At 44.3% G+C, this 20682-nt stretch overlaps 1 protein-coding gene and 1 pseudogene across 1 annotated transcript in view; one reads left to right on the forward strand and one right to left on the reverse strand.

The window, feature by feature from the left end:
- Positions 1-5790: 5790 nt before the first annotated feature.
- Positions 5791-20682, forward strand: part of LOC142158176 (uncharacterized) — a 101822-nt gene continuing 86930 nt past the window's right edge. The window contains exon 1 of the mRNA XM_075211886.1: positions 5791-5839. The gene's annotated coding sequence lies outside the window, so the exon portion shown is untranslated. The remainder of the gene's footprint in view (positions 5840-20682) is intronic.
- LOC142157971 (cold-inducible RNA-binding protein B-like) lies at positions 17767-18275 on the reverse strand (annotated as a pseudogene).

Here is a 20682-nt window from a genome sequence, read left to right on the forward strand (position 1 = left end):
CTCTGTCCCCCTCCCCTCTTTCAGCGTCTCTCTGTGTCCCCCTCCCCTCCTTCAGCATCTCTCTCTCTGTCCCCCTCCCCTCCTTCAGCGTCTCTCTGTGTCCCCCTCCCCTCTTTCAGCGTCTCTCTTTGTGTCCCCTCCCCTTCTTCAGCGTCTCTCTCTCTCTGTGTCAACCTCCCCTCCTTCAGCATCTCTCTCTCTGTGCCCCCCTTCACTCTCCGTTCCTTTACTTACCTTCTTCCTCATTTTCTGCTGTCTTCTCTCTGCTGCTGCTCCTCACTGACACTGTCGGAAGTGATCACGTCACGCCCGGCAGGCAGTGAGAACAGTGAGGAGGATCCGGAGCTGGATAGGTAAGTTCTTCTCTTTTTTTTTTTTTTTCTTCCGAGAGCGATCTCAGCACCCGTGACAGCGCCACGGCACCACAGGGAGCCGCGGCGCACACTTTGGGAACCGCTGGTCTAAAGCTCCATAGGTTTAATTGCAAACTCTAAGCATCTCCTACAATCACATAACCATCATATAACCATTTAAGTATTTATCTGCATGTTTTTCCCATGACCATTTGGAAAATGTTTACATCTGAAGTCGAGCTGATTACTATTATTACTATTAATCTTTATAGGGCGCCACAAGGTTTCCGCAGCACCGTACATAATACCGACAGTGGACCATACAGGGTAAAACCGTACAGAACAATAAACAATTAGAGAAAAAAACTGAAAAATTCAATGGCTCAGGGAAATGTTGTTATATAATAATATTGTAGAAAAGACTGCAATAATTAAGAGATAGCACATTGTATATTAGACATAGTTCATCAAAATAATAATGCATGTAAATGCTTCAAAGTATAAGAATAATCACATTAAATAAATTACTGTTATTGGTTTTAGACACCAGTAGAGAAAATCAGAGAAACAGCAAATGTTCATTAATTAAAATAATGATGAACAGGACTACAAGGCGCTGATTGGTCAGGAAGATTGCATCTCCTAGATATACTTAAGACATTGGCGACAATCCCATTATAATAATAAATCTTATTTATTTCAAATAATTCTGTTTGGACTCTCTGTGGATGTCCTAGAAAGATTAAAACTCAATGTTTAAAAGTTGTGTTGGTTGTTTGTATTTCAGTGATCATCTTTAATAAAGTATTAAATGCTGACCAAAACCTTAATTAAATGTATGGTTAGTCCTAATTCTAACTCTAATGTTATCCCAAACCCTAGACCAAAATCAAAACTAATCCACACTAATACCCCTTTCACACAGAGCAATGGACCCGGGAATAACCCAGGTTGTGTGTCGGCGAACAAGGTTATTCCCGTGTTGGAGCCAGATATGCTGCAGTCTGAAAAGTGTTCCCGATTATTCCAGATGAAGATTTATAGTCAACAGTCAGGAAAAAGTGTCAAAGTTCTTGAAATAAAATGTCTATAAGATCTACTACAGTTGGTACTGTACTCCAGAGGATGTGTAGCGTCACTTCCCTTCAGTGTTGGAGAAATTGCAGTTAATTAGGTTCCTCGCTTCACGTCTCGTGGACATGCCCTAAAATTGTTAGATTTTGGGACCGCCGCGATAACTCTATTACTGTTATTACGGTAAAGTTAAGGGAGCTGTGAGCAAAAATCCGGTGTTGAAACTACCGTAATAACAGTAATTGTGTGCAGGCCGCGTTACTTTTTACAGTAACGCGGCCAATTGAATTCCAACCTTAAACTTCAACAAAGGGAATTTATAGAAAAGTGAGACATGGTATAAAATTGGAAGGAGAAAAACTGAAAAAAACAAAACATACATAAATAAGAACTATTTTACAGAAAGGGGGGTAAATCCATTGAATAGTCTTCCATTGGTGCTGATGAGAACTGGTACAGTAAAAAAACCAAAATTATGAATAAACAACATTGAAACTTCCTGAATGCCCTTTAGTTCTTTTCTTGGTTATAATTCCCCCTACAAGTGCTCTGTTCCCTCCGTTCTTAAATTTTCCCTTTATAATCAAAATTTCTTAAAGCGACATATTGCCGATTCATTGTTCTTCTTTGTGTTAATTTTCTCTACTATTGTGTTGATGAACATTTTTTTTCTGTTTGTAAACTTTCAAAATAAAAAGTTTAAATATATATATATATATAAATAAAAAGAAAATCAATAATCAATGGGACAAGCATATGGTTATTGATAAGCATTAGCCTACATCAGACCTGGCCAACCTGTGGGTCTCCAGGTGAAACTACAAGCCCTGGCCTACTTTATCAGTAGATAGGCAGCCGATAGCTGGCAGGTCATGCTGGGACTTGTAGTTTAAAAACACCTGGAATAACCACAGGTGGACCAGGCCTGGCCTATATCACCAACAAAAAACACAATATTAGGTCGACTAGATGGGCCTATTGCCTCTACCAAATGCTAAGTGCGGAAAATGTTAACATGTCATACATACAACAAAGGAACATCAGGCACGTAACATGTAACAGGAAGGATAACTGCAAGAATGTGGATGTTGTAATTAGCACATGCTTTGCTATTAGCAAAGTTAGATATTATATTTAGTTTCAGTAATAGATATGGTATATCCTGATTTCACTCACTGCTATTCATTTGTTCCAACAACCATTTAATCAATCATTTATCTTTGTCTCTCTGTCTGAACTCTATTCTCTTTTCTTTGCTGCCTGTTGACCCTATCCAGTCTACTTTTCATTCAGCCCATTCATCACCACCAGGCTTCTGTCCAGTGCTAAATTGAGCTGGGTCTGCTATAAAGAAGTTAAAATGATGATGCAACAGTTCATATTGCTGTGTGCAAGTTAAGGTGTTACCAGGAATATGGCAACTCTGGTTATTTAGACTGTTGTCCTCACTCTGCCTGCTCTTACTGTGCACTTCCTGGTTTAATATTACACCTATTTCTGCAAATAGGAACAATTACTAGCGAGTATATTCTCTGTTTCCTTCACCATCCCTTCTTCCATCCTCCTTGGACTAGACAGGAGTAACAGGGGAGATCTGTAGAGACCATCTGCAGCTAAGAGGATGCTGAAACCACGCACACACAATTATAGATCTATACCCTTTACCTTTCTATAGTAAAGAACACATATGTAGCATTCAAAGATATGAGAGAACCCTATTGAATACATTTTAGGCTAACCTTCTATGGGCACCTTAATCGCCTGAAAAATCATGGGAGTGAATCATGGGAAAATTGCTTTATTTATTTTACTGTTCTCGTTTGTCGTCCAATAAATGAAAAGGATATTTATTTCAAATGCTACTAAATATATGTCTATGTATCCCTCCTGAGACGGAACATGATCTGTTCAATTTACAACATGTTTTTAGTCTCAAAATCAGAATCTTGGGTACCTACTTCTTTTTGTTTGTTATCTGACTAAAAAGTAATTTTTTTAGAAAAATGACATACAGCAAAGCAGTTCTATGTCTCCATAGCAGGTAATACAGCAGGGTCAGGAGCCCACTCACGGTGGGGTCCGAGTTCAGTGCAATTTGTCTTTCATCCCTCAATAATAAAAATCCTTTAGATCTATAGGTGGAGATGTAGGATATGGGCTGTGAGGATGTATCAGTGGAGCTGTACTTGGTTGTTGCCCTGCGGAGAAGATAGGGGTATGGGCCCTAAGTGGAAAGTAAATGGGATGGCATGTTGGTATCTCTAGGTGGTGGGGTGTTGGTAGTGTTTGTCACATACTTCTTAATCCTTTAGAGTGACAAAGTTGTTGGGCGATAATACTCTTGTGCGGTTGTTTGTATTTCTGTTCTTAGTTCGGTGGGGTGATCCTGGAGTAGCTAACTTTTGGTGTTCCTTCAGAGTGAAGTAGTTGCTTGGCGATATTCCTCTTGTTGGGTATTGGTGTACTAGTTTAGTGGAAAACGCCTGAAGTAGTTTGTCCTGTTGAAGCAGGTAGGAGATGAGTCACAGAATGTGTGTGGTATTTTAGATACCTAGAAAAAACATCAAAGTGGCAATGTTCAAGTATCACTAAACCACTTCACTCCGAAGGAACATCAAAAGCAATTCACTCCGTGAGCAGTCGACTAAACTAAGAAGAGTAACACAAACTACCAAATGAGTGTGACAAGTTTGTCACACAAAGGATTAACAAGTATGATGTGACAAACACCAACAACTTCACACTACCTATACATCCCACCATTTTACACTACACCACTTTATATGATTTCCATAGGTGGGAATGTCTGACCTAGAGATTTCAGCTTCTATTACACTCATACTTGCCAAGTTATGGCAGTCGTTGTCCGGGAGCTGCCGGGGGGAGGTGAGCGTGCGGAGGACGGGGCTCAGAAAATCGGGTAATTTTGGCCCCATCCCTATGACGTAACCACGTCAATACAGTGATTCGCATTTTGGATATAATTCTGCCCATTTCACTAGGAAGTGGGCAGATGCGGGAGGCTGCCATACTCTTCCTGGAGTCCGGGAGACCCACCTGGAATCTGGGAATCTCCCAGACAATCCGGGAGAGTTGGCAAGCATGCAGGGGCAAACGCAGGATTTGTAGAGGGAGGTTTCCACACCATGCCACCAGTGGGCGTGACCAGCATGCATGGGGACGTGGCTAGAGCTCTTCAACACTTCCTATCGCTATAATATACATGGGCAATGCAGGGTGCACTACTGTTAGGTGCATGCAGATCTCCCTTTTCAAGCAGAGCCATGTGAAGCGGGGGCAGGATCCAGCCACCTCAATTATACAGTGCCCCAGGCTTGGAGGGGGGTTTCAGGTACTAACCCCCCCCTTCCCCCTCGGATTGCCTATAGCATGATTACACTTGCATCAGACATTGACATCAAAGTAGTCAACAACATGCATTGAAGACAGAGATTGTCTTAAATGTCGCTTTCTATTACGAGCACAGAAACGTGACAAGTGACTATTTGGTAGTGCAAATAAATACAATATGACAGCCTCCTTTGTTATGTCCCTGCCTATGTGTGCGATATCTAGTATAAATCACAAAGAGAGAACAGGGGACAAACAGTGTAGTAACCACAAATAAATCAATCTAAATCATACTTGCCAACTCTCCCGGAAAGTCCGGGAGACTCCCGAAATTCGAGTCAGTCTCCCGGGGGAGATGGCATTTCTCCCGCATTTCCCCGAGAATCGCGTCATTTGACGCGATTCTCGGTGAATCACGCCATTTTGGAGGGCGGGAGGGGGCGGGACGAGGCCAATCGCGTCATTTTGGCCCTGCCCCCCCACGACGCAAATTACGGTTTCGCGGGGGGGCGGGGCCAAAATGACGCGTTGGCCTCGTCCCGCCCCCCAGTCTCGCCCCCTCTCCCGGAAACAAGTTTCCAGGAGTTGGCAACTATGATCTAAATTGTAAAATAAAAGTTAACTGCAAAAACATCCTTAAACGTGTTTATCTGAAACCATGTTTAGGTTTTTTCTTTAACCTTCACTAATTACGAGGAAAAAACAAAACAAAAGTTGATCACAGGGATGAGCCAATCTCCCTCCACTGTAGCGTCACTGGTTTTTATCTGTAACACCCATATTGTGTCTGGGAGACTAAGGGAAAATGGCCGCCGCTCTCCGGCATTGAGGACAATCAACACTTTTAAAAATATTCGCCCCCGTCGCCAATTTCCACTTGAAGGGGAAGGTCAGTAGAGATAATGGGTGAGGGGAGTTGTGCGAGGTCCCGTAGTCTCCCAGACACAGTATTAGTGTTACAGACATATAACCAGTGACGTTGAACAGGGGGCGTGGCCACATGCTTTATCAGGCCATCTTAGAACCTGAAGAGCTGCATCCGGGCCTTGTACAGGGTGGAGGTAACGGCTTTCTATAATAATATATCAGACAGCGGCAATTACCTCCATAGAGTTACCCCATGTTTGTGTGGCGCTTCCCGGCGATCAGGACTTCATACATGCGACGTGATCTCTCGCAACAGCTTCTACATAAGTCCTCGTGTGGCTCCATACTGCAGTCAGCAGAAGTCTGTTAGTAATAGCAGAACTGTTTATTATAATGGCAGAGCTGGGAGAGACTTAATACCCAGACCAGCTACACCCCCATACACCACAGAGGGTCTCACACACCATGACTAGCCTCCACCCCCCATTAGCCCTACTGTTATCTCCTACCCAACCACCGCTCACCAAGTGCCACTAACACATCACTTGTGTAATGCTGGAGAATAGCCCCACACTCCCTGGTACAGTCTCCCACCCCCTACACCCAACAAGAGTTCTCTCATCTCTGTCCCCTCCTGTTATACCCCCTTCCCCTCACCCATTTCTTCTCCACCTCTACAACAGCCATCTATTACATTAATCACAGTCACACCTGCCTACACCACCCACATAGACCCCATGCTCCAGACCAACCTCCCATTATCCCACTTCATGCCAAGAGCATGTTCCTGCGGTGTACACTTCAGGCTCCTTCAAACCTTTATCTCAGCCATTGACCCACCCCCTTATACATATCACAGACGTTTAGCTTCTGTTCCCCCAAGATACTAGCACCTCCCTGCCCACCCTACATTTAAGCACACCATCAGTCCCTGCAGGCATAGCCAGTATCCCACTTGTTACACTCTGACTGTGTTTTGCTGCAAAGCCCCCAGTGGTTATTCCTCAGACCAAATACTAGACTCACCTACCACCTATCATGAGATCCACATTCATAAACACATCCATAGTCCACCTTGCACCATTCCACTCTGCTTTGTTCCACCCATTTGTAATTGTCACAGTGCAGACACCATTCCATGGTAGGAACAGTATAGAGTCTACTACCCATATTACGTTCACGTTCCCAGTCTACCTCATACTTGCCAACATTTTCTAATTGGCTTCCGGGAGCTGCCGGGGGGAGGTGGGCATGCAGGGGGCAGGGCACCGAAAATCTCGTCATTTTGGCCCCGCCCCGTGACAGGTGAAGTGCGGCGTTTGAACCGAATTCAGATCAGGGAGATTGCCACACTCTCCCGGGAGTCGCGGAAGTCTCCTGGACATTCCGGGAGAGTTGGCAAGTATGGTTTACCTCTTACACTAAATCGAAATTGAGCAAATTCATTACAGCCGTTTAATACACAGGGTAGTAACACCCGGAGTCCTTCCTGCAGTCAAGGAAACAGACACCATTTGTTTGCATTATACTCTTTACTGTACATATACAACATATGTGACCCACAACGTTGCGGTCTCAGTATCCATGCAGTTGTCACAGGCAGGGTCCTCTTATCCAGGTGTCTCATTTAATGCTGGCTCAAGACCATCCATAGATTATTATGCTAAATTTTATTCATGTCACGATTATCTGTATCTGTCATAATACTTACTGTAGTCATGTTTGTCATATCTGTAAGATGAGTGTCCAGTGCTACGGAATCTGTGGCACCTTACAAATCGATGATGATGATGATGATAAGCACTTTAAAAGTATGATCTCTAAGTTGTGAACCATTATGTCCAGAACTGTCGTCCTAATCCTAGCAATATAAGGAGACATTTCTACTCCACGTGTAGCATTCTCCTACAGGGCTTTCACACTTCATATACCCTAATACACTTTATTACACAGGTTATAAATGATAGTCTTTCCTACATGCTATCAGAATTGAGCAGGTCTGAATCTGCTGCTCACAACTGCAGCCAAGCACCTGCCCTTACCATAGTCACCTGTGGAGTCCCTTAGATCCTTCCCCTCACCATAAACAGACATCCATATCATCAGGAGCCCCTCCTGCAACTCCTCCCCCCTCCATTCAGTACAGAGTGTCTGGATCCCTGCCCTCTACCCCTCCCACACACACCTACCTCCGCCTCCCCCTCCTTCAAGCTATTTACACACCGCCATTACTACTGCACAGTCAATTATACTATATACTTGAAGAAGTCTACAACCAGGAAGAAACGTGTTGGATTTTGAAGACACCCACAACCAGCAGCGTTTTGTCACCTATGTCCTGCCCTCCAGATTACTTCAGGAGCTCTGCTGAGCGCAGCCACTTGGCTGCATATTCATTACACAGGTTACACAGTGACTTGGCTCTGCCCACAGACAACAAGCTCACCGCATGTGACCTATACTATAACTGCCCCCCACACTACCTAGTCACACATACCTTACCATTATATATTGTGCCCTATTGCTGGTACCATCAAAATTTTATTTTTTCCACTGGTTTAAATAGTCTCATTATCCACCACATGTGCACTGCACATGTTCCTGATCCTCAACTGCTCTTTTAACATAGAAAAATAAATATCATCACTTCCATCTCTTTTGGGGGGCAAAACACCAACCACATTCTGTGACTCATCTCTCATCTGCTTCTTCAATAGGACAAAGTACTTCAGGACTTAATCACGGAACAAGTTCACCAATACCCAACAAGCAATCACTTTATTGCAAATATTTGTCACTTCGGGACCACCAAACTAAGAGCAGGAAGACAGAGAACCAAAAGAGAGGAACCTCTCTAGACAACTCCATCACTCTAAAGGATTAAGAAGTAAGTCACAAACACCTACAACTCCACACCACATAGATTTCACCAGGTTGCACCCCATTTGCTTTCCACGTAGGGCTGGTGCCACTATTTTCTACGCAGAGCAGCGACCAGCTTCATTGATACATCCTCATAGTGCAAGCTGTCCCTATCCTATGTATGGATATGAAGACAAATTCCAGGGAAATTTGCCCCCACAACAAGTGGGCTCTTGATCCCTGCTATAGGGCATTTTATCGATAGCATTTTAAAGTAAATATCGTTTTATCTTTTTTTTTTTTTTTTTTTATATATTTTATTTTTGAAAGGTCAGATAACAAAGAAAACCAATATGCAATGTCAGCAAGATAACAAAAAGAAAAAAAAGCACATCACACCAAAAATGACATAAAATCAACAGAATATCGTAAAGCATCAGTGCAACGTAGTCAGATTGCGTGTATAATAATTGACCAGAGATTTTTTAAGATGTAAAGAAGAGAGCGAAATGCCGCGACAGAGGAGGGCATGACGCAGGAAAAAAAGAGAAGGGAGACTAGTACAGAGCAGAAAAGGAAGAGAGAGAAAAAAGAAAAAGAAAAAAAGGGGGTTCCCGAAAAGAGGACGGATATATGTAGGTGTAGAGTCAAGTAAAAGGGGAGGAAGCCTGAAAAAACGAGAGCCATGGGCTCCATACTTTAGTGAACGATCTTGACGTCCTATTGATGATGCTGGTCATGTATTCCAGGCGCTGAACCTGCCAGACTCTATTAATAACAGCCTGAAGTGATGGTGGAGACTGCTGCCTCCAGTCTGCTGCAATTTGGCAGGTAGCTGCCGATAAGATGTGCCTAGCCAACTTATTCTCGTGTCGAGTCGCCATGGGCACTCCCATGGGTAAGAGAAAAAATTTAGGCTCTAATGGTATTGTTACCTGAAGTATCGATTGGATCAGATGTTTAATCTCGGCCCAGAAGTTTGATAATTTGGGACAAGTCCACCATATGTGAATAAAGTTGCCCTCCTGGGAGCACCCCCGCCAACAGCGATCAGAAGAGTCTGGAAGAAATTTATGAGTCCGGGAGGGAACATAGTACCAACGGTACAATACCTTATAAACATTCTCTTTTATTTTAACGCATATTGAGCTGGAGGCAGCATTCTCATATATCTCCGACCATTCCTCTCTCAAAAGAACTTCACCAATATCACGTTCCCAGGCCAGTTCGTGCGAGACTCTAAGGTCTGAGGAAGGTGAGGCGAGCTCATAGTATAACGTTGAAATAAGGCCTCTGGTAGAGGACTGACGGAGACAGAGACGTTCAAATGTGGTAAGGGGACGGGAGGAGAGGCGAATTTTGGCAGTGTGGTGAAAATAGCGGAGCTGGAGGAATTGGTAGAATAATTTAGTGGGGATATTTATTAGCGATTGGATGTCCGTAAACAAGGGGAACACAGCCGTAGAGGTGAGATCGTTTAAGAAACGGACCCCTTGTGAGGTCCACGAGGAGAATGCTTTAGGAGTAAGGCCTGGAGAGAAGTCTGAAGAGTTAAACAAAGGAATTAGGGGAGAGGGATGGGGGAGAGGCCAAATTTCTGAGAGCATGAGTTCCAGACCGCCAGGGAGTGTGTGATGACTGGATAAAGTGAGAGCCGTTTTGGTCGACGAGCCCGTGGGAGCCATAGGAGAGTAGATAGGGATAGCATACCCAGACTTTCAGCCTCAATCTCGACCCAGACCCTGGAGGGAGTTAAACTACACCACAGAACGCATTGAGCAAGCTGAGCGGAGAGGTAGTAGCGTCGAAAATCAGGGATTCCCAGTCCCCCTCCCCGCGGGGCTCTCTGTAAAAGCTTGAATCGGACTCGGGGGCGCTTACCCGCCCAAATGAATTTAAATACATGAAAATGGAGAAACTTGAACACGTAGGGGGGGACCCGGATGGGGAGGGTTTGAAAAAGGTAAAGGAGTCTAGGGAGTATGTTCATCTTGACCGCATTAATATGACCTATCCAGGAGATGTATAGCTGCGACCATGAAACAAGATCCGACTTAATTTGAGCAAGAATGCGAGGGAAGTTGGCCTGAAAAAGCTGTTGGAGTTGCTTAGTCAGGTATACCCCAAGGTAATTGAGTTTTTGAAGACGCCAGTTAAATGGGAAGGAACTTTCTAAAGACACCTTGTCTGCTGAGGAAACATAAAAGTCTAAGACTTCTGTCTTGTCAGTGTTAACTTTATATCCCGAGAAGTGGCCAAAGAGATTTAATTCGTCTACGAGAAGAGGAACGGAAAGATTTGGGTTAGTAATAGTTAACAAGACTTCATCCGCATATAGAGCTATCTTATGGGAAGAACTACCCACCGGAATGCCTAATATCTGCTGGTTAGCCCGGATTCTAGCTGCTAATGGCTCTATGATAAGGGCAAAAATGAGCGGAGAGAGGGGGCAGCCCTGCCGTGTGCCATTGGAAATAGTGAAGGGGACCGAGGTCAGACCATTTTCAGAGACTGTGGCCGACGGGGAGCGGTACAAGGCCGAAATGGCAGTCATAAATTTGCCAGAGAAACCCATCGCTCCCAGAACCCCAACCATAAACGACCAGGAGATGCGATCGAATGCTTTCTCAGCATCTATTGACATAAGGAGGGAGGGGAGCTTACCCCTGTGAATTGTATGGATCAGGTTGATTGTTCTCCTAGTGTTGTCCGGGGCTTGACGCCCCGGGATAAATCCCACCTGGTCGGGATGGATGAGGGAAGGGAGGAGGGGATTCAATCTAGAGGCCAAAATTTTTGCATAAATTTTTAGGTCCACATTGAGGAGGGATATTGGTCTATAGCTAGAGCAAAGAGTTGGGTCCTTCCCTGGTTTTGGAATGACAATAATGTTAGCTCTGGTAGTGGCCGCATCGAATGTGGCACCATCCAAGATCTCATTAAAAAAAGATGTCAAATGGGGGCCTAGTACTGCAGCGAATTTCTTATAATATTGTGGGGTGAAACCGTCAGGGCCTGCAGCTGAAGAAGGTTTCAGGGATTTAATAGCCACCAAAACCTTGGTCAGAGTAATGTCTGTATTCAGGGACTCTATGTGAGGTGGGGTGAGCCTAGGGAGGGGGGTGGCGGCTAGATATTCGTCTAGAGACGGCACCATATGAGCTCTTTGAAGGGGGGGTGGCGGGGCTAAGTTATAAAGAAAGGAATAAAATTCCTGAAACGTCTGGACTATCTCCTTAGGGTCATATGTAAATCTGCTCGCTTGTGAGTCGTAAATTTTATCGATGTGACCTAGAGCCATCTTCTTACGAAGCTTTCTGGCTAGCACAGAATCTGCTTTGTCAGATTTGTCATAGTACCGTTGTTGTAATTTCTGCATAGTAATAGCAGCCCTACGGGAGAGAAGAGTGTTAAGTTGGCCTTTCAGCGAGGTAATCTGAGTGAGCAGAGCAGGGTCATGAAGAGACTGATGTTGGGAAAAAAGAGAGGCCAATCTGCGCTCTAAACAAGATATCTCTTCTGCAGCTTTTTTCCTAGAAGCAGCAGTCAGGCTAATCAAATGACCACGTATAGTGGCTTTGTGTGCTTCCCAAATAATGCCTGGGGGGACATCTATAGCAGAGTTATCTTGGAAATAATTGGCGATTAAGTTATTGAAGTCTAAAAGGGTCGTCTGGTTGAGCAGGAGAGAGTCATCTAGGCGCCACTTTCCCCGGGGTGGTGATGTTTTGAGGAGGTCTAGAATAAGGAACACCCCCGAGTGGTCAGTCCATGAGAGTGGGGTGATGCCCGCCTGAGTCACATTGGGAGTGAGTGCATGGGATACATGTATCATGTCTATGCGGGAGTACAAATGGTGAGGGGCAGAGTAATGGGTGTAATCCCTAGCGTCTGAGTTACAGAGTCGCCAGGAGTCATACATGCGATGGTGAGAAAGCAGTGTGGCTAGTGAGGTAGATTCTACTGAGATGGGAGAGCCCCGCCGGGAAGAAGGGGAAGACCTGTCCAGGACAGGATCAAGAGTCACATTAAAATCGCCACCCACTACTACATGACCCCGTGCCAACCGCTCAATGCAATTAAAGAGTCTTGTAAAGAAAGGCTTCTGTTTCTGATTAGGGGCATAGACCGAAACCAGGGTAACAGGAATGGATCGGAGAGTACCACCCACTAGTATGAAGCGACCCTCCGGGTCTGCGTAAGTGTTGGAGTGCAAGAAGGGAATCTTACTGTGGATCAAAATAGCCACTCCCCGCTTCTTGCAGTCCGCCGAGGCAAAGAAAGTCTGAGAAAACTGCTTACCCTGGAGCTGAGAGTGGACTCCAGTGAAGTGTGTCTCCTGTAGAAAGACAATATCCGCTTTTTCTCTCCTACAGGCTCCCAGTAGCATCGTACGTTTACGAGGGGTGTTGAGGCCGTTAACGTTGATCGAGAAAACTTTTAAGGCCATGGCAACGAAAAAGTGATAGATCCCGGCAGCTTGACTAGTATTGGGGAAGAATGGGATAAGTTATTAAGCCGTCCTTGAGAACAGAGAGAAGGCGAAGGAAAAGATAAAAAAGAAGAATCGAGAGAAGCGAAAGAGAAGAGGAAGAAGGAGCCCAATTGGGCGTAAACCCTGTGTGAAAGGAACCCAGAAGGGGTTCAAAAGCATAGTGAGGTTAAATACAAATAACAATAAACAATATCAAAGGGTGCGTGGGGGGGTGGTCCTGTGTATGAAGCGAGGTGAGACCAGGACCGTAGACCTATGAAAAAAATCTTAAGAAAAGACGAACATTAAGAAGAGAAAAAAAAAAAAGGGAAGAAAGAAATCTTCCTTCCCTCTCTCCTCTTCCCCTGCAACAATTTTAACTAACCACAAAAAAGTGTGCATTAACATCATACTAGTGTTAGAACTTTAAGATTCTACATCTTTAGGGGGAGGGGGGAGAATATAAGGGAAGGATGGGGAGTAGAGGGAGCAGGGATCACCTTACCAAAAGAAAAACACAAGAGAATATAGTAGCAACAGAATACTTCAAATTCAACGCCATGTCAAATAAATGCTACTATAAATTTACTAATAAACTGGTAACATAGAAAAACTAATATATCTGTATATAACGACAAGGAGCTCTGAGCTCCAACCCGTATAGGAAGTCCACCTGAGGGGATGAAACGTTAGCAGAAAAAATAATCAGTAACAATAATAGACATGTCATGGCGGCGCGGCATCTCGGGCTTTGCGGCGGGAGGAACGGGACCAGTCTGGTTGTGGAGGGGCTGATCGTTGGGTCTTCGGAGAGCCGGTCTGCAAAGCAGTCCTTACGGGAAGGATGTCCAGTTTCGCCAATAGTTCCTGTCCTTCATCCACCGTTTTGATGTAATAAGATGAGTTGACTGCAAACACCTGAAGTTGAAACGGGAAGCACTAGCGATACCGGAAATTATGTTGTCGCAGAATCCTAGTAACAGGCTGCAAGTTTCTCCGTTTCTGAATTGTGGAGGGAGCAAGATCCTGAAACAGCTGGATGTCCATGTTCCGGAAAGAGAGAGCAGATTGATCTCTAGTCGCAAAGAGGAATCGGTCCCTTGTGCGGAAATAGTGCAAGCGCATAATAATGTCTCGAGGAGGCAGGCCATTGGCAGGACGGGCCCGAAGAGCCCTATGAGCACGATCCATCAAACAGTCAGAGTCAGAAGGAAGGATATGTTGAAAAAGGTCTTTAAGAAAAGCTTGAAGATCCGCTGGAGATATTTCTTCAGCAACATTTCGGATACGAATATTGTTACGACGAGATCGGTTCTCAGAGTCCTCCTGCTGTTCCTTGAGAGTCTCAACTTCGTCACGGAGACGAGTAATTTTGTTATCCATTGTGGTTTGTGAGCGGCAAAGGTCGTCTGTTTTTGACTCCAACGCGTCAGATCTGTTGCCCAGTGAAGTTAGTTCAGTTTTAAAGTCATTAACAACTTTGGAGAGTTCTTGGTGGAATGCTTGCTTGACTCCTTCTAGTAGACTGATCATTATGGCTAGGATCTGTGGGTCCAGCTCAGTTTCAGAGCGCGTCTGGGAGCTAGGCGCATCTGTACGAGTCGAAGACGGGGAAGACGGTTTATTCTTTGAGCCCAAAAAGTTAGCAGAGGACCCGGGGGTCACTTTCTTTGGTTTGTTGGGCATGACGAAAAATCTGGGAGCCGTCAGCCAAATGAGAAGGATGAAGGAGGCAGAGGAAGGCTGGGATGAGGAAAGGAGGCGATAAGGGGACGCACTTTTACATTGGTCAGTATTATTGGGGTCAGTCCCGGTCCAGCCTGAATGGAGGAGGTCACATATTCAGCGACCGGATGAAGGCCAGCAGGTGGGTGTCAGTATAGAAAAACCCCGCCAGCCGGGCAGGCTAGATAGCGACAAGGCTTGATGAATGTTATAGAGGGTAACAATTGGCGTACTCTTGACAGTTGAGAATCAATTTCTTGCCTCGCTGATCCTTCAAATAAACATTAACTGAGTGAAAATAGCTGCAGAAGCAATGAACAGTAGATGTAGTATTTTTAAGCCACCACAGGAGGGCAGTATTTTTCCACAAGTGAATGAAGCAAAGGCGATCAGCAGTCTTAACTACTGTACAGCTTGATGAGAGACAAGGTAAGTGGAATAAAAGCAAAATGTAATAGACTGACAAAAGGTACCTGGGGAGCAGTTAGACAGGACCCACAGCATATAGTGAGGAAGCAGGTCAATGGTCTGGTCGATATCATGCAGCCAGCAGGGGGATAGAAAGCTGCAGGCAAGACACCAGAGAAGATCAGGAACAACTGCCAGCTTTTCGGGCCAGCAGTCCACTCACTCTGCCCGAGCCCAACGGTCCCCACACAGCTGACTCTCTGCAGGAGCAGATCGATTCACCCCCTCGCCAGTCAAATCCTCAGGGGTCAGCAAACCTACTCGGGTCTGTACGGTGGGTTCCGATAGCCCCGCCCACCGGAAGTAAGCGTCACCCGGCACTCGAGGTCCGGCGCTTGGGCCGGAAACAGGCCTGTCCCCGGTAGCGTTCACCGGACAGTTCAGGAGGGCCTCATACGCAGGTAACCGCCACCATATAAGGCCCAGCAGGCCACGTTTCGCTCTCCTCACCCACTCCCTCCGCACTGCAGCCTCCGTCTCCCGGGTAGCAGGGGCAAGAAATAGCTGGCTCCAAATCACGTCCAGCACAACACTGCCCGCAGCAGCACTATGGCCAGCAGCGTGACCCTCAGGGATATATCAGGGGGAGGGGGGGCTCAGCGGTATGTCCGTCGCAGCGTGTCAGCCAGGACTCACAATTACAAGCGCTGAGTGGAGGAGAGACTCTTCTTTCAATTATCTCGGGTCCCAGAGCTTGCGAGGAAAGCGTTTCCGTCTGCCACCCCAGGTTTTTAGGGGTTATATAACGCTCTTTCACCCCAATTCTCAATCAGGGGCCAGGAGCTGATGTGAAACACGTCCGATCGTGTTGGCTACCAGGCCACGCCCCAATATCGTTTTATCTTTATTTAGTGAACTTTGGAAAGCGGTCATAAAAGCATATTTTTTTTCGATTCACCCCATGATTATATCAAGGAATTAAAGCACCCAAAGTACTATATCCTAAAATATATTCACTGATTTCTCCCATATCATTACATGCTATATATGTGTCATTTGCTATAGCTTCGGTAAAGGGTCTATACCACTGGTAGGGAAACTGATACACTTCATGGGCCACATGATGCGGCCCACTAACCTGAAAGTGTGGCCCTTTTCACCCTTAATCTCAGTTATAAGGTAAAACAATTCATTTAATGAAAGAAAGAGACACATATCTGTAATAGCATATCAGCCAGCATTTTACACAAGTGTTATCAAAAATAACAAATCTGACAATAAAGCAGGAAATCATCATCATCATCATTTATATAGCACCAGCAAATTCCATAGCGCTTTACAATTGGGAAATAGCTGGGGGCCACAGGTGAAGGCTCGGAGGGCCCCCTGTTGCCCAGAAATGGTGTAATTGTGTTATTTTTTTATTTATTTTTGGGGGGGGGATTTGGTGCAACCCCAACAGGTTGAGTGATGGAGGTACTGCAGTGTTATATTTTACTACACTGCTCAAACTGAGCTGAAAAAGGGAGAAGGGTTTGGGCCTTGGTGGTGGATCTGGGTGTGTACATCAGGTATTTGATGTTGTGTTTTGTTAGTAGGGTAGTGAAGGTTTTGGAGTCTCTTTGAAAGGGTGGTACCCAGTGCTATGATTACAACTCCTGCAACTTGTGTCTAGGGTTACTCTGTCTCAATTATCCGGGGTTCTTAAACACTTGGTTTGTATAGTGGTTATATTGGAAAATAGAGCCCTATTTGTGGCTTTGTTGTCAAGATAATCTGTGGGTCAGTGCTAAGTGGATGAAGCCAACAGGTGTGCCCCTTTGGCTTGAAAGTTATAATGACCAGTAAACAACAATATAAAGTCTTTATAATGTGTTCAGGTTTTATACATATATATATATATATATATATATATATATATATATATATATATATATATATATATAATCAGTAGCATAAGACTACAGACAAGCTCATTAAACAGAAGATGTTACGTTCAGCATAAATATCTTCAATATTCATGGGTAAGTCTACTTAAAGATTATTAAACTAAAGTCTTGATGCATGTTTTCCATTTATCTCTGAAGTTAGTCACAATGTGAACTAACACTCTATTTTGGTGCCTTGTAGTTGGTGCATTTACATGTCCGTCATGGGTGGCTACAGCGCCCGTTCTCCTTTGACCTCTGGATTCCTTGGTAAGCTCTGAAGTCATTCTGCCTTCCCTCCTGAAGTCTAGGTACTTGAATGAGACTCATTCCTCAAGGAAGTTGCCAAACGATGACAAAACATTGTGAGACTCAAGTTGAGCTGTTCTAAAAAGCAACCATCTCAGTTGCCCCGCCCATGGCAAGTCCTAAATTACCGTATATACTCGAGTATAAGTCGACCCGAATATAAGCCGAGGCACCTAATTTTACCACATAAAACTGGGAAAACTTATTGACTCGAGTATAAGCCTAGGGTGGAAAAGAGCGCAAATTTAAAAGCTTCAATGGAACAGCAAAACATAGTAGGGTGAGAAATCTAACAATATGAAACCATAATATTAAAAGTAACAATATAAAAGTTATTAGCTTTACACCCTTTAGGACAGCTGTTCCATTACTACCAGTGAGGCTGTAGAGATACTTAAACAGATATAAAAAAGTATTTTACTCGTTGTGTGTAGCATAGCTATCATAGCTGTCTCTGTAGGACCCTCCTGAGCGATCACTATAACCTCCTTGACTCCTGCCACTTCCATAATAATTCCTTGAGCCACCACTGCCACCATATCCTCCACTCCTGCTCTCAAACCTGGTGCTTCCATAGCCCCTGTCACCGCCACCACATCCTCTGCCACCACGGAAGAATCCTCTTCCTCCAGATGAGCCTCCTCTGTAACCTCCTCTCCTGTCACCGGAGGACTTGCCAGCCTGATCCACACAAATCTGACGTCCATCCACAGACTTTCCATTCATTGCCTGCAAGGCATCTTTGGCATCCTCTGGGTTCTCCTACGTAACAAAGCCAAATCCCCTGGATCTCTTAGTTTCCCGATCCTTTACCACAACCACCTCTGTGATCAGACCATATTTGCAGAACACCTCTTCCAGATTCCTCTCGTTGGTGTCAAAGCTCAGACCGCCGATAAAAAGTTTGGATTGTCTGGACAGAACAAACGAAAGGCGAGGACGCAGAGAGAGAGAGATTTTTTACTTACCCCGCATGCGTTCCAACAACAGGAAGTTCGGCATTTGGAACGCAAGTATGCGTTCCAAATGCTGAACTTCCTGTTGTTGGAACGCATATGCAGAAGTTAACAGCCAAGGGACCGGACACCAGGTAAGTTCACCCGTGTATAAGCCGAGTGGCCTTTTTCAGCATACAAAAATGTGCTGAAAAACTCGGCTTATACACGAGTATATACAGTATTTATTCATTTTACAACACAGTAGCCAGGTCCGTCAACAGAACATATCATGCAGCATGGGTCAAGCACCCACAACAGATGTGCTCCAGACTGGCTTATCTTCTGGTGTTTCCACCTCTATATGCTACACAAATTATGTGAAACACCCTTACTGTACTTGACCTACATTTGCCCTTTCCCTTCCCCCTCCCCCGTTCAGCCTCTTTCCGTATACAGGAGAGTAAGTGTTACATGTGTCTCACTCTGCATAGGGACTTAGTCTTATGCATTTTTTGTGTGCATATGAAGTACAGAAATACGTATTTTAAGAAAACGCTCCAACTCTCCATGAGTCCCTCCGTCTTTCATATTTTAATATCTTGCATGTCTGCTCTGTGATGTTTATAATGATTATTTTTTTTGTTCCTAGAAAATTGAGCTGTGAGGAACCAGATAAACTTTTACTAAAGTCAATTGTAGGTGAATCCCGTTCTGTGTAAATCACTGATTCCCTGAGGATGGACAAGGTCATGAGTGATATTAAATCGCACAATGGACATCATCTACCTGCTGACTGGAGAGATGAATCTTTCTGGGAATGTCACAGTGACATCATTCTTAATGCTATAAATAAAATGGGGATACGACTGCATAGGTGAGGGATTCTGGGAGTGAGGCTCCATGAACCTGGTTACAGAGACCCACATGACTACAGCCTTGGGGAAATTGCCAAAACACTTTCCAAATCTACTTTGTATATCAGAAGTGTACATTAGGTTGTAGCCTGCAATATTTGTAGGGATGCTCAGGCTCGTTTTTTTGAAAACCGAGCCTTCCCCTCTGAACCTAGGCAATCCAAGTACCGAGCCGGCTTGTTATTTTTGCGCATCCTCAGATCTGAAATCGAGGCAAAGTGTCATCGGTGCTTCGTTGGATCTCGCCAGTTTTAAATTCCACAAGTTAGACACAGAAGAAGTTAGATTGTCCTTTGCAGTATCCGGTGCATTTGGTCAACGCATCTTTCTCCCCAGAAAATTTTACCAGCCATGTGGAATCAAAAAGTAGATGGGTGTGGGCCTTTGCACAAATTAAATGTTGAAATCCTGACCTTATATTGATTTAACCTCTAGATTAATACTTTATAAATTAATTATTTTCTTAGACGCCCAGTCGTCTGCAGCATTATCATAATCAAAGTCTGTAGGATCTGGTCCCTCTAATGAAATCAGCATCAGATTATTCAGTGTGCTCTACTTCATGCGATTCCTTAAACAGACTTTAATGCGTTTTAGAGTGGAAAATCCTGTGGCCAGATACTGCACAACTGCTGTTTGGACACCAATAATTATTTAAGTTCCCGAATACTGCACAAATGCTGTTTAGACACCAAGGGGGGTATTCAATTATCGCTGATTTCCGCAGCGTTAAGTAGTTAGCTGGATTTCAGCTGGATTTACCATAATAATGTTTTTTCCGCGCACTATTACCGTAATAACGGTGATAGTGCGCGGACCGCAAGATTTTCGGCGTTTCCGCTGACAATTGAATACCCTCCCAATAATTTGTTTAAGTGCCCAGATAATGCACAAATGTTGGCTATGCACAAAAGACCCACAAGTAAGAAGCACTGTGTGACTGGATCACATATAAATAACTTTTGGTATAAATTAATTTAAAGGAAATAGCGCTGGGCGCTTATTTATATAATTGCATGTGCACTTTTTTGATATTGTGTATATTGTGAGATAGGAAATCATTATTTCTGAGACCAGGGTAGGATTTTTTTTTTTCTGTTTAACCTTCCTAGAGGAAATGCATTATGTCTGATGTATATATCTGATACAATAGGCCTTAGTGAATGTAGGTCTTTTGTGTATTGGGATATGTTCTGTATGGAAGTGTCATTGTTTGGGATTTATAAGGTTGCTAGTGGAAACCTGCAATTAGGCATGGGGAGGGAGTCTGATACCAGGAAATGCTAAGTTTTGTGATGAAGTGTCAGATGCCTGCTCTGACCAAAGGCCCAGCAGGGGGTCGTTACTGTGTGGCCTTTGTCGTTCAAACCTTTCTGAAAATTGTGGGCAGCATGTGATGCAGGACATGACAGCATTTCTAGAATTTCACATCTAAGTGTAAATTTTGTGGGCTTTGCAATGCATGTAAATCTATGTTTT

This window comes from Mixophyes fleayi, chromosome 5 (genome assembly GCF_038048845.1).
Source record: "Mixophyes fleayi isolate aMixFle1 chromosome 5, aMixFle1.hap1, whole genome shotgun sequence".
Classification (NCBI taxonomy): domain Eukaryota; kingdom Metazoa; phylum Chordata; class Amphibia; order Anura; family Limnodynastidae; genus Mixophyes; species Mixophyes fleayi.